Below are 15215 nucleotides of genomic sequence, written 5' to 3'. Positions count from 1 at the left end.
ATTTTTTTGCACAAAACTGATATAGCAGATCGATTCCTTATATACCATGGAATTTTTTTATGATTTTAAAATAATTTTAGGCCCCTGGATAGTCCTGATTAGGCCCAATAAACTATCACCACATTTGACTCGAATTTGGCAAACTGCCAGGTCTCCGCCAGGTGGGGAGTGGAAATCTCGGCAGAGCGATCATCAAGATGATCGCTGATTTCAGGGCAACCATCCCGCGGTGTGTCCGCTCTCCGCCAGGTGGATTCCCCCTGAGCGTCCGCACCGCAGGGAGCTGAACACGGCGGGATGGCTCCGGCTGATTTCACCAGAGAGGAGGCGGCGGACAGGGAGACACAGACACAAGACCGCAGGTCTCTCTGCTTCCTCTGTCCCCGGTGGTGTGAGCTGCTGCTGCTGAGGGCAACACACGCACCCACAGCACTTCGTACATCTACTCGCAATAAAAACAGCACCGAACCCAACGTTTTATTGCCTTCACCACTAGAGCCTGGCTCGGGCCGGATTTTTCTGTCCGAGCCCGGCCCTCAACCGACAGTAAAGTGCTCGAATCCGACCCGAGCCCGAGATTAATTAAAATATTTGTGTCCGAGCCCGCCGGAAGCCCGAGACCAGTGACCAACGCAAGACGGCGCACCCTAATCAGTGCAAATGCTGCTCAACATCGGTGACAGCGCACCATTATCCACCATAATCCATTATAGCTTAAAGCGTTTGCACACAGTGGATTTCCCCCTCTCATTTTCCACGACTTTCAGTTCTCCAGAAGCTATTTTTCTTTTAATGTCCTCCATAGCGCTTCCAGCCAACTGAGCTCGGCTGCACTGATCGCACGTGTTTAATGTAAAGTTGTTCGAATGTTCGATATGCGTGCGTGCGCACCGAGCATGCACAGACCACAGATGCACACAGATGCATGCTGCACGGCATGAGGCACGAGTAGCCTACCAACATTTTCATTTATGCATATTCAATTATTTATGTTTATCACAAAAACTGACGTTTGCAATGAACTGAAACCTGTCCTCTGGCTGTTTATAATTTTCACGATGTCTGCTTGCTTTCGAGCCCGACCCGAGTCCGACAAGACATTCTGATATTTTGTCCGAGTCCGGCCCGGCCCGTCGGGTTCCGACCGGGCCCGTCGGGCTTCGGTCGGGTTGCCTTACTCTATTCACCACTCAACAAGCATACTAATAGCGGCAGCCAGGAAAACCCATGGCACCTGTGACGTCACACGGAAGCCCCGCCCCCAGTTTGGAATTCCAGGAAGGATTTCCAAGCGGCAAATTCAAAATCGCAAATTTCATGCGTTCATGAAATGTTTTGGTGTAGAGTCCAATGATCATTATTGTTCCTCTGTGTATGTATTATCATTATGTATTGGGTGTGGTGTCGGCTTTCTGTAGGCCTTTAACTCAGTCTGATTGTAATTTAGCCAATGATCCGATCCTTTCAGTGCCATGTGACCCCACTCAGTGATTGACAGGTAAAGCAGCCAATAGCAGCAGCTCAGCACATGACGTCCACTGCAGGGCAGCTGGCAGAAGATGAGACTGTGCTGCTTCTAACTTTGTCTCATCAGTTAATATCTGTGGAAATAAAGCTGAAATGGCAGCACAGCTGAGCTCTCTACATGCTCTGAGTGTGAAAAGCCCACAACAACCGCAGCTCCATGTCCCAGTGACACACAGTCAAAGTTGCAGTGGTGTTTTATTTAGCTGCTGTGTCCTCAGCTGGAGGAATTTAACTGACTACTCTCTTTTCCTCCTTTCTTTAGACTAACTGAACTCTGACCCCTGCTCCTGCTCTGACTGGTGAGGACCAACATTTACTTCCTTGATGGTTGTGTTCCTGCTACCTGCTCTGTGTCATATGAAGTGGAGCTTCCTGTCAGTGCCCAGCAGACCTTTTCCCTCTCAAACTGCATGAATGAAGTGAAACATTGATCATTAGTCAGAGAACACATTTAAGATCAGATTTATTGGTCATGCATACACACAAAATTTGTTCTCCGCTTTTAACCCATCCAGGGTGGCACCTGTTGACACACACACACACACACACACACACACACACACACACACACACACACACACACACACACACATAAGAAATAAGACTTAATTCTCCCTCAGCAAGAAGACACAGCTTTGATAATTGAGTCTGTGATGCCCTCTGGTGCTACACAGAAGCCATTACGGGACACAACTTACAATTTTGATTTTTAACATTATTACCATCTTTTCATATTATAAGACAGTGATTCTGGATATTCACTGACCGACCAGCATTGCTTCGCTCTACAGAAGATGAAATGTCGGCTTTGTTTGATTGACGCAATGTGTAAGCTGTGAATGTGAGACATGTATCAGTGTATCAGTGAAAGCTAAATTAGGATAAGAGATGCAAAATAAAACCCAATGTTAAGTATGACTTTTAGGCGTTTAAGTGTACAACTCATGTAAAAGACTTCTATATATTCATCAGTTATTTTTTTTATTAATGTTTAACTTTCAGTTGTAAAAATAAGTTTAACTCATTTTAGATGCAAGTAAGCAATAAACTTAATCTCTTTTTTTTGGATGGGTCAGTAAAAGGACCAAGTATAAGACTACTGAACACTTGGCAGAGGCCAAGTACCTATATCCCTGCCAAATGCAGGACCTGATCCAACCACTGACAAGAAAGTACTGTAGTTTAGTTTCTTTCTCTTTATCAGCAGATTGTGCGGTACTCTGCCGCCACCTACTGTTGAGGCGCTTAGTGCTGCAGTCTGTGGCACAAACTACATCTTAGTTGGGCTTCCTGGTGAAATAAGCAAACAAAATTGACATATCTACGCTCTTTTGTGTGTCCCTATTATACTGTAAAATAATCTCTTAGGCTTTGATTATTTGAAAGCTGCAGTTCCTGTCAGGAGGTGTCACCATGAAGTCAAACCTGGAACCACCATCTGCTTGCAGTATCTTTCTTTGCTGATATTTTACCTGCGTAGAAGTAAAGGTACTGTTGTAAAATTCCAGTTCATTCAAATTCAGCACATCACATTTATGGACACCTCGGACGAGCTGTGGAACTAAATTGAAAACATACAGAAACAGTACATATATGTATATACTTTGAAGAATATCAATTCCAAATATAATAGATAAAGAAGGAATGTCACCCACTTACAGAATTGTGAGCATATCAATCAGTTCCACCTTTGCTAATAAAGACATGAGTTTAACTTCTTTCATGCACCCAAGATACACACAACACTAACTGAAAGAATAAAGTTACATCCTCTCTGTTTTTTGTTTATAACCATCCAAAAAAGACCTAGTAGCGGTCAATTTCTAGTTCATGCTGGCGACCACAGACTGCAGTGACAACAAAGTGAACAGTAGTTACATTCTAAACAGAAACGTGGACAAAGAAACACTTTTCCAGTTTGCTTCTGCATCTTAGTTACAGAAGCATGACCAGGATGCACGAGTTGCCGTCCTCTCATTCACTTCCACAGGCTGCTTGGTTACCACTGTCTGCTTATCTCATTTTGGTGACTGAAAAGTGGATGAAAAAGATTTTATGATTGAAACATGAAGAAGAAATAATGAGTAAACTGCGTAGGGGTAAATGTAGTCTCAATTTCGATGAGGACAGATATTTATGCCTGGATGAGGTACGATGCTAGATGTATCGTTGAAATCATGTCAAGGGCTCATTAATCCAAAAAAAGTTGCAGTCATGGGAATGTGTTGGTGATGGACAAGAGGCTGAGTACTGTGAACTGGTCGTCCCATACATGGCATGGAAACAATTAGTTTCTCTTGAATGTCCGAGCCAGTGGCTCAAAGGAACTGAACTAACTAATAAATAAGACTGACTTTGTGCTGGGTACTGCCCTGGAGCTGGTTGTGCACAGGAGAATGTTGCAAATGCTGCTCAACATAAAGAACAACGCTACACGCTCTCTTCATAGTAATTAAAGAGTGACGTGTGTTCTGTCAGAGGCTTCTTCAGCTTTGCTGCAACATGGAACGATAGGGGCGGTGTTTCCTGCCAACAGCAATAATTCCATGCAATGAAACAACAACATTAGAATTTCACTCTTGTGTTGATAAAATATCATTTCATTCTATTCTATTTCATTCTATTGCATTCCATTCCATTTCAATACAAAACTGGGTAGCCAGGAGGAAACTGCACAAAGGACTGATAGAAAGCTGGAAGTTTGAATACAACTGGGGATGATCAGGTACGTGGATGCAAGCATGCTGATTTCAGAACATGTAAAAAGTGAGGGAAGCGGCACCTGGGGACAGGGGAAGGAGACAAGGACAATGAAGACCTCTTTTAGGTGGAAAATAGCAAGACAGAAGAAAAGAAAAAGAATAAAGGTTCATGACCAAATAGGTGAGATGATAAGCCACCTGTATCCTAACATGTTACGGTCAGAATGATCACAGATTGAATGGCTTTTGTACAAGAAAAGCCACTTTCAGTCACCTTCAGACAGAAATACTAATACGACACGGCTATCCAAATAAAACCATCCTGCTGGTCGTTGTTTTATGAAGAGAAAAACAAAGTTTACGGGGACATACTTGGCTTGGCTTATAACAATAGAAGACTTTATAACAGTGAAGACCATAAAGATGCTCAAAGCTAAATTCAAGAAGTAACATTAAGGAAAACAGACTCATTTTCTCAGTTCTCTGATTTGAGTGATAATTGTTGTAATGACAAATAAAAGGCGAGAGGTCTTACTTAAGAGTGGACTTAACAGTCTTCTGAACAATAATTGAAGCGTGATGATGAATTGGCATTGCAATGAAGTTAGCCAGATCTTTACGACTACAAATGCTAGTCATGATTGTATTTTAGTTCAATATTTTTAGTATTTCACTGAGCTGACAGAAGAGCTACTGTAAAGCAGATATCAGAAATGCACTGCTGATAAAGAGTTGTGTTGCATGAATTGTGACAATGACAAACCCAAGCGACAACCACACAGTAGTGCAGACTCAGTACTACTGAGTTTTCCCATCAAAAGAACTTCACTCAAATGCTTAGCCAACTTTACACCACATATGCCATACAATACGTGCCTTAACACAGTACTTAACAGAACAAAGAGATACGTGGGAAGTCTTTAAAAGCAGCTTCAGAGCGGCGTTCTGAGAGGTTATTCAATTTCAGCTTTCAGTACTATGGACAGCGCAAACAAACAGCGCTGTCCGTGGTTCTGCTGAAACCCTACTCCCTTTATCCGAATATCTAATAAATTACATGCAACATGCGCAAACATCTTTACAATAACCGAGGATAACCGATAAGAGAATAACAGTACAGATAGACACAAAGTTGGAATGGGGCATTTTGTTAGTAACAAATGAGCTTCTTGATCCTGTCAGACAGCGTTTATGGAAGGTCTCGGATCCGTTTTTTTTTTCCCTTTTGTATTTTTCCCTCTAATTCCTCATCATAAATTCCCAAATTTCAGCAACAATAGCTCAAGCTTTTGGCTGCTTGATTTTCTAAGACCAGAGATGATATTGAAAAGTTGCGTGCTCTGTGCCTTATGATCCACCTTCGAATTCGTTTTTTTTTTCAATCGTGATCAGAGGCAGAACACGTGCGTAAGAGGGTGACGTCATTGGTAGGAACGTCCTCCTCAGAGGTGTCACTTTGATTTCTGTGTGTCCTGTTTCAGTTTGTTCTCGAACTTTTTTGGAGAAGATTTAAAGGGATACAAGGTAATTTAGCGGCAGTATAGCGATCTCTACTGGTCAACCTGAAATTCTACACTGTCGTAAAAATGCCCCCCCCCCCATAGTGCAATGAATGTATGAGACCTCTGACCTATTCGTGCAACCTGGCAGATAAACGATGTCTTCTATACATTGTCCGTTTTCCCTATGATAATTTGGTTGTTTTGCATGTTTGTATTATACACATCCACTAACTAAACATCGTGGCGAATGCTGCCGTTGTGTTATTTAGTCAGTGCAGTTAGGTCATCTGATTCACAAGTGTAGACTGCCCACGTAAGATACTATAATCAGAGATTTTCTAAAGAGAGAACTCAAGATAATATGCTATAATACTGTTGACCTGCAGGTTGTCTGGTTATGTTGTTGTTGTTGTTGTTTACCTGCAGGTTGTGTGGGTATGTTGTTGTTGTTGTTTACCTGCAGGTTGTTTGGGTATGTTGTTGTTGTTTACCTGCAGGTTGTTTAGGTATGTTGTTGTTGTTTACCTGCAGATTGTGTGGGTATGTTGTTGTTGTTGTTTACCTGCAGATTGTGTGGGTATGTTGCTGTTGTTGTTTACCTGCAGGTTGTGTGGGTATGTTGTTGTTGTTGTTGTTGTTTACCTGCAGGTTGTGTGGGTATGTTGTTGTTGTTGTTTACCTGCAGGTTGTTTGGGTATGTTGTTGTTGTTTACCTGCAGATTGTTTGGGTATGTTGTTGTTGTTGTTTACCTGCAGGTTGTTTGGGTATGTTGTTGTTGTTTACCTGCAGATTGTGTGGGTATGTTGTTGTTTTTGTTTACCTGCAGGTTGTTTGGGTATGTTGTTGTTGTTGTTTACCTGCAGGTTGTTTAGGTATGTTGTTGTTGTTTACCTACAAGTTGCTTTGAGGTCTGTTTCACGAAGCAGGTTTAGTGAAAACTCTGATTAGATTAACCCTGAAATGAGGGAAACCCCGAGTTTTCTGTTTCACAAAGGGAGGTAACTCAACCCCGAGTAAGAGGGGTAACTCTAGCCTGTTTCACAAAGAGAGGTAACTTAAGCTCTCGGTCAGTTACCGTAGTAACAGACTCTCTGAACCTAACCTGGGGGGTATTCCTAGAAGCTGGCTTGGCGGAAAGCCTGGCTTATTTCGCTACTTCTGGCTAAATTTAGCGAGAGTTCCGCTCCATAAAGGTAGCTTATTTGAACGCCCGCTGAGTAACCATGGTAACTTATGCTGCTGAACTAGCCTGGTCCCGGGCAGGCTAAAGTTGAAGCTTAGCTTAGCTGCAACTCAAAAAATGTCCGACCGGCTGAAACGGACTCCCGAAAGAAATGTTCACCAAGAATTCTGCGCTCCCGCAACTCATGTCTTGTCTAAAAAACGAAACAAAAACTGTGGTTATCTTATCACCACTTTCACTGTCTCGAAAAATCAATCAGTCGGTGCCAGTGCAGCTAAAGAAACGCAACTATACACACGTATTGAACATGAAATTAAATGAGAGAGAACATGGTATTCATTAAAACTAATCAATACCTAACAAACATCCGATCTACACCCACGTAGGACCAGACTCAGAAAAATGGGGGACAGGTAATAATGTTAATGATACAAATTATTGACAGCTCCTTTCAAAACAGTCAAGGACTGTACAAACAAGATATTAGATAAAACGCAGGAATTAAAACATCTTACCATATTAAAAATATGACCTCTATCCTTTCAGGCTGCTGCTCCACATTTACAGTAGCCGATAATGTAAAACAAGCTACTGGCTGAAGTATTTGCATTAAGTTCATCATCTCCCTCAGGCTTCCCTAATGTTATCGGTGCACTACACTGTGCCCATGTACGCATCCAAGGCAATTTGTAGAGCACAATTTGTACACAAGGCAATTCTATGTGCTTTACAGCTACATAAAATCACAGGAAGGCAATAAAATCATTCCAAAAAACAAAAAAATCATTAATTAATTAATTAAAAAGTGAAGAGTGCAGATAAAATACTTTCAGGTGTCATATGCACATCTAAATAGAACTGTTTTCAGGCTGGATTTAAACATTGTCACATTGTCCAGGCCCCTGCTGGACCCGTGGAGGCTGACTATGTAAACCGAACATTTTTCCATATCCTAAATGTACAGGTACACTTGGGGATAATTGTCCATAGACTCTGAACTGGATTTCTCATTTTGAAAAACACCACATCAACCCCTTTGAGTAATGCTGAGCAATGTTACATTTATGCCCTGTGAAAGCTCATCATTGACTCCTATCCTCCGTGCAAACAGATGATCTGTGATGGAGCTCATTTCATTTCCAACATTGAGGCTAAATGGCCGGGATCAGTTCATGATTCTAGGATCTTCCGAGCATCCTCACTGGCACAGAGGTTTGCACAAGGCGAAAGAATTTTACTTACCCGAAGGAGTGTACTTTTGAAGTAAGGTGTAGCATAGGCAGAATTTTGGTGATGTAATGAGAGGTCAGGTGTAGAGGTCATCTTAAGGAATTTAAAGTGCTGTCATACTTTATTATAGATAGCCATATAAGGCACATATTGCATCAAATTGCCAAGTCTTAACACATGTATATCCATCCAACATTTCTCTTATTCTGCAGGAGAGTTCAATGGTGTCCTGCTTGGGGACAGAGGCTATGCATGCTGGCCGTACCTCCTCACGCCATATCCTGATCCAGGAACAAGGGCATGCACATGCACATGCACATGCACATGCACATACACATGCACATGCTAAAACAAGGGCACGGATAGAAATGACCTTTGGCCAAATTAAATACAGGTTCATTGCTTAAACTTCTCAGGTACCATGGCTGACTTCTGACAGAGCCATCTGTTAAATTAATAGTATACTTCATATTTTATACATTTTGTCTTGTGGACAACTTTTCAGGCTCAAGTCTTTCCTCCTTGATTCCCTGCAGGTTGTAGTGCCTGAAAGGACTCGGTTTCTCCTGACACAGTGAGGGACCTATACAGGGACACATATTTCCTTTGATCCTTATTGTTGTGACCTTTGAGTTAGAACTTCTTTTCATAATTTAGCATTGACACAGTAGCAGTTTAAGTCAGAGCAAGTGTAAGAAGGCTAAATGGACAGAGATGATTTATAACTTTCCACACGTTTAGGTCATGGCACCCCACTGTGAATATAAATGTAAAAAACACATTTCTAACACGTTGCATGAACCGTACAATAATGACAAGTTTGAGTTCAAGTTGTGTTGAATTGTTTAATTATTATTTCATGTTTCTCAAGCTGTGGAGAGAAAACAGAATTAAATACAGTTCACAACACGGAATTCTCCTTTATCTGAATTTATACTAACAAGCAAGACCTTGAAACGGGACACGAAAATCTTATTTCACTCCTTGGCGATAGTTGTCTTTTCATCTGATGACTGTATCTGCCACACAGAAGTTCCTCGTTAGTATAATGGACAGTAACGCTGCCTGACACGCGGAAGATCGGGGATCGATTACCTGACGAGGAGAGCTCTGTCTTTTATCAGCTGCCTGCCACCAAGTGATGATTGTTTTGATACTCTCACCCATCTTCGGCCTAAATGTCAATAGCCCCCTTCAATTAGCCTAACATGAGGCCAGGTTGCTTCGGTCAAAAGCCCTTTCCCATTTACTGTGGTGTTAAGTGCAAACCAAGACCTTATAATCAATACTCACTTCGCTCATGGACAGAAAAGAAGTGTTTTCTCAACAGCGGGACCTCGCGCTGTCGCCTTAAGATGTTATTATTTACGTCAACATGGTGCCATAACTGTTTACAGCAGAGCTTCAGGAGTGCTGGACTTCCAAAACAGTCTGTACTTGGAGGCACTTCATCTCATGGCTTTAGTTATTCTTGAGGTACAGAAGATTGAACTGGGACTTAATCCAATGTTTTCACATATAGAGATAATTTGAATAACATCATGCCCTGTTTTATGCAGAGATCACATGAATTTCGGAAATAAATCACAAAAAACACTTCCTGAGGTGGATCCAGTTCCTGCTCTTTATTCCTTCATTAGTGTTATGAACCATGTGGCGCTGTGGCTTAGTTGGTCTTAGTTGCCTGTCTTGTAAACAGGAGATCCTGGGCTCAAATCCCAACAGTGCCTGTGGTCCTTCAGAGCTAACTATGACTTAGCATATAAAACAGCTTATTATCAGGGTTCTACTAAATGCATCTCACTGGTCCACTTAATAAAAGTGCATATAAATAGCCCACAGCTTTTAAAGTGTCATTTATGCCTATTTTATGCTTTCGGAGTGTAATTTTACTCCGTTAACATAACAAGTCAATTGGTTAGGGTACAGTACGGTGGAGGTTCTCCTCCTGTCACACCACATAACATCAAAATGAACATACAAACTGTGAAATAGTCAGAGTTAGCGTAAAAGCTGAGGGTAGGACGTCATTTCCTCAAAATACGAAGTGTAAAATAATAAGTAAAAGCATAAAAAAGCCTTGTAAAAACAGGGTCAATGACTTGGCGTGTAATAAGTACACCGCTTCATGAGATCAGGCTGTAACTGGTGAAAGTGCCTTCCTCATGAACACCAGGGTCTGAGTTGAAAACCCAACAATATCTGCAAGATACGATGAAGTTTTGAACCAATTGGAGGCACTTCTACTCATGGCTTTAACTTTTCTTGAGGTACAGAATCACAAAAACCACTTCCTGAGGTGGATCCAGTTCCTGCTCTTTATTCTTTCATCAGTTGTCCAAACCATGTGGTGCTGTGGCTTAGTTGGTCAAAGTGCCTGTCTAGTAAACAGGAGATCCTGGGTTCAAATCCCAGCAGTGCCTTAAGATGTTATTATTTACATCAACATGTTGCCATAACTGTTTACTGCAGTGCTTCAGGAGTGCTGGACTTCCAAAACAGTCTGTACTTGGAGGCACTTCATCTCATGGCTTAAACTATTCTTGAGGTACAGAAGATTGAACTGGGACTAAATCCAATGTTTTCACATTTACAGATTATTTGAATGACATCCAGCTCTGTTTTATGCAGCGATCACGTGAATTTCCGAAATAAATCACAAAAACCACTTTGCTTCTTTTTGGCTCGTTGGTCTAGGGGTATGATTATCGCTTTGGGTGCGAGAGGTCCAGGGTTCAAATCCCGGACGAGCCCTTCCCTGGTCTGCTGGCCTTGTGTCTCTGCTTTGCTGTGAAATCAGAGAATGATTGAATCAATGACTATAACATTGAATGCATTTGGAATCAAAGCCACAAATAAGGAAATACAGCTCAAACCTCCATCACTCATTCTGAAGTTGCTTCAAGTCCTTCTTAAATGAATTTCTTATCTGGAATTTGAAAGACAGATCCACGCATAAATACCTGTATCATGTAAGCACACCCTCTGCAGTATTATCTAAAGCATTTTTGGTATTTGTTCTATAAATCCAGATTGAAACGCTTCAAGTCAATGGTAGAGAAATGGAGATATAGGCCTGTTCTGTCTTAAAGTTGGGCTTCTTCATAAAATGTGGTGTGAATTGGTGGAACCTGGTGGTGAGTATTGACTCATTGGTCTCCGGAGTTTTTGTGGGCTGTTCAGTGTATGTGCCTAATAACTTCACTCATGCTGAGGGAAGGGAGAGCCAACTCCAAACAATATAGGCTCATTGCTCTGGAAAAGTCAAAGAAGAAAGAAAGCAATCACAAATTCCCAGGATTCCATGGCTACGTCAGCTGTTCGCATCCTCTCACGAAACGCTAAAAGACCAACTTTTCGTTGGTCTAGAGGTATGATTCTCGCTTTGGGTGCGAGAGGTTCCGGGTTCGAATCCCAGACGAGCACTCCTACTTTAAGAAACCTATACGGAAAGCTTGATGGTTAACTTTGGGTACCTTCCTTGATCTCAAATGTGTCTCTCTTTGCTGCCCCAAATTGTTAATTAAGAGTGCTGATAACAATTGCAAAAATGTCCTGTCTTACTATATTGTTTGGAGCTGTAGCAGTTGGCTCTCCCTTCACTCAACATGAGTGAAATTATTGAGGACATAGACTGAACATGCCCTAACATTCGAGCCACTGACAACTCATCTTTTTTTTTACAATGCACTTTTTAGCTAGACAAACCGTTATCCCAGCTTTTACTTGGAGTTTACGTTGACCCTCCACGAGTTTACACTCACAGCAGGGATTTGTAGTGTTACAGATTCATTTACACATACTTTTGGCAACTAATCTCCACGTTAGAAAAAGAGAAATTTGAAATAAAAAAAAGATGGAAGAAACACTGACATTGAGTGAGCTGAACTGAAAGTTGTAGGATGTTTCTATTCGATGATCGAACGTACCTGCCGAGGGTATCGTTTTGCTATCTGTGGCCCCGGGCCCTTGTATGACGTCTAAAGTTGCAAACCTTGGCTCTTTGGGCTAGGGGTATGATTCTCGCTTAGAGCGCTAGAGGTCCCGGGTTCAAATACCGGACGAGCCCTTTTCTGGTATTTTGGCCTTGTATTTCTGGTTTGCTTTGAAATCTACGCATGACCTAAGGCCTGAGGCCCCGTTTACACGATAGGAAGACGCAGATATTTTCCTGCGGTTTGGCCTCTCATTTACACCAAAACCCCGTTTTTATCACAGAAAATGATTATTTCTAAAACCTCCGGCCAAAGTGGAGATTTCTGATAACGCTGGTTATGTGTCAACTGGGAGAAACGGCGTTTTAGGTTCTTAAACGTCACATTATGTGCCAGAAAATGCTTAACGTCATGCGAGCGCCTTATGTTTGCAGTTTGTTTGGCTACTGATCAGGATTATCATGGATGATGTTAAAGTTCTCCTAATTTTTACGTTTGTGCAAATGATTCTGGCCTTATTGCATTTGCCACCCCAAACCTGCTCGCACAGTTCAAAATAGAGGAGCACCACTCTTCCGTGGCCGCTCCTGCGTCCAGTATGCACTCAGGGCTGTATTAAGTCAATGTGGTGCCCCTGGGCACTAAACCTCAAGTGCCCCTAGGCTACATTTTCAAACGTATTCATTCAAAATCAGTAACAATTAAAGCAGCAGCATCCATCTATGTACAGTATGTAGGATTATACAAATATCTCCATTTAAAACCAATCAATTCAATATCAATCCAAACAGCATCCATATATTAAAATGTACAGATTCAAAATGTGTATCAATTCAAAGAGCATTTGTCTATATTGAAATATATTATCAATTCAAAGAGCATCCACCTATGCAGCACTAACAACACTCCTATTATCCAGGGGGACGTCATTGCCACAGCCGTCCCAGAGCACCATAAGTGGTCTCCCCAGAATGCCAAACCACGCACACTTAAAAACTTAATCAGGGTGCTTGCTCTTTTTCCAAAACAAATTCCAGACTTTTTCCAGACTTTTTTAAAACTGAGACTTTTTTTCCCCAAGACCTTAACTTTATGTACTTGTAACTTGTGTGCCTACTGCCTACTTCATTGGTTGAGATTGTACCAACTGTGTTTATTAGAGATGTTCATCTCTAATAAGTATTCAATGAACAAATGCATTATTCACAGTAAATTATGCTTTTACAGATGAAAACGTTTCAAAACATGAAAATCACAAGTACATGAATTTCACATCAAACAAGTGTCACAAAAACTATATATTAAAAAAATAAATGGATGGATGAATGTATGTAGAATTCAGTCTCTTCACTCACATCTCATCCCATTAGGCTAATGCAGTAAGTGACCAGTTAGTAAAATTATAGTTTTATAGCCTACCTTCCTATTTCTCATTTCACAATGCCTTTGAGCATACTGTAAAATTCTAACATACATTTATTTTCCATACTTTATTAAGACTTTCACACAAAATCCAAGACTTTTCAAGGTCTGGAAAACAGTGCTTCAAAATTCCATACTTATTAAGACTTGCAAGACTTGCGCAAGCACCCTGTTCATCACGGCCATAATGCGTCGCAACACCTCTCTCCAATACTTTGCCGCATCCTCTTTTTGTTGTCTGAGAACAACATCAACCGTACCGCATTCCGTGACCTCCTGAGAAGTGCGAGCAGACACTCGCGGTGGCTTGTGCTCTTTTCATGGGCTGTGACTCTGTCCGGGTGTTTCCAGTCACTGTACCCCTCGGTGAAAGCATTTTGCTGCCCGCCCAGACATTTACACGAACAAAAAATACAACATGCCGGTTGAAGGGGAATATATTAGCCAATCTCAAGACACTGACTGTTTGTTCGGCAGCTGGCATTGGATAAGATCATTTGTAAGAAACCTGGTTTTCTTACCGTCGTGCCGTGCTGATGCTGCATATTTAGCCGCCCGGTTGTGGTAGATGGTGGGACCGTTAGCAATAGCCAGCTGGTTGTCGATGTTTTTTATAAAGAAACGATCTAACACTGGAACATTTTTAATTGCCGCTAAACTTTTCTATTCAGACAACCACTCAATTGATGTATATCCATTTTTTTTTTTTTTTAACCGCGTTTTTTAAAAAACATGATGCATTTCACCATAGGTGGACTGGCTCAACTGACAGGTTGAGGGAGGGGGCTTAATGTTCACATTAGGCCACTATTGCTCAGAATTATGATATATCGTTGCTGTTCTTATCACATTAGTTTTAATGATGAATTTTATATGAATATTTATGTCAAGTGTCAAGTGTAACCATTTTAAGTGTACAAACATTCATGAAAAAAATATTTTTAAAGTTTGTCGTGTGGTGCCCCCCCACTGGCTGTGAATGGTTGGTGCCCCTGGGCACTGTGCCGCAGGCCCATATAGTTAATCCGGCCTTGATGCACTGACTGTCTATATTTCCCTCTTATTGTCTTCAGTTTTGTTGTGATATTTGCTCGCGTCATCTCCTCCTTCACATGAGGAAAGTCCTCTGAGGATTTTGATTGGCTTGCAATCGTTTCTCTAAATACCCGGCTACGTGTAAATGTGGCCCAAGACTATGACTACGGCTACACGAAAACGAAACGAGGTTTTTTTGAAAACGGGTACGAAAATTCTTGCGACCACATGGCAACACGCTGCTGTAAAGACTCAGGTCCAGACGAAAACGGATGAAAACGATGAAACGATGCAGTACACACGCCACGCTGTGAGACAATAGAGAAGTGTTAAAATTGGCTCACAGCGTCAATGTTTGACTGACGCAAAAACGTTTTAGCTGTAACAATGGAAACGAAACGAGGCCGTTTTCAAACTTTCCCACTCTGGAACCCGTTCTCAAAATCTATCGTTTTGGGGTAGTGGGAACGCCGGCTCCGTGTGGCCGCGACAGCGAAACGATAAGAAAAAGTATCGTTTACAGTGAAAAACGTTTCCGTGTAGCCGCAGCCTATGTGTCAACTCGTGGACAACTATGTGAGTCCATTGTTGCCCGTTAACTGCAGCCTTGCACCTTTCAGCAGCAGCTGTTACCGCTGAGCAATCAGTTCCCGCTGCACTGAGGATCATATGAAAGCA

At 41.7% G+C, this 15215-nt stretch overlaps 2 non-coding genes across 2 annotated transcripts; both read left to right on the top strand.

The window, feature by feature from the left end:
* The first annotated feature begins 10494 nt into the window (after positions 1-10494).
* On the top strand, positions 10495-10568 carry trnat-agu (transfer RNA threonine (anticodon AGU)). Its single transcript has one exon. It is a non-coding gene; the product is annotated as a tRNA-Thr (tRNA).
* Positions 10569-10827: 259 nt separating this feature from the next.
* trnap-ugg (transfer RNA proline (anticodon UGG)) lies at positions 10828-10899 on the top strand. Its single transcript has one exon. It is a non-coding gene; the product is annotated as a tRNA-Pro (tRNA).
* The last annotated feature ends 4316 nt before the right edge of the window (positions 10900-15215 follow it).

This window comes from Odontesthes bonariensis, chromosome 2 (genome assembly GCF_027942865.1).
Source record: "Odontesthes bonariensis isolate fOdoBon6 chromosome 2, fOdoBon6.hap1, whole genome shotgun sequence".
NCBI lineage: Eukaryota > Metazoa > Chordata > Actinopteri > Atheriniformes > Atherinopsidae > Odontesthes > Odontesthes bonariensis.
This window is presented reverse-complemented; position numbering and strand designations above follow the sequence as displayed.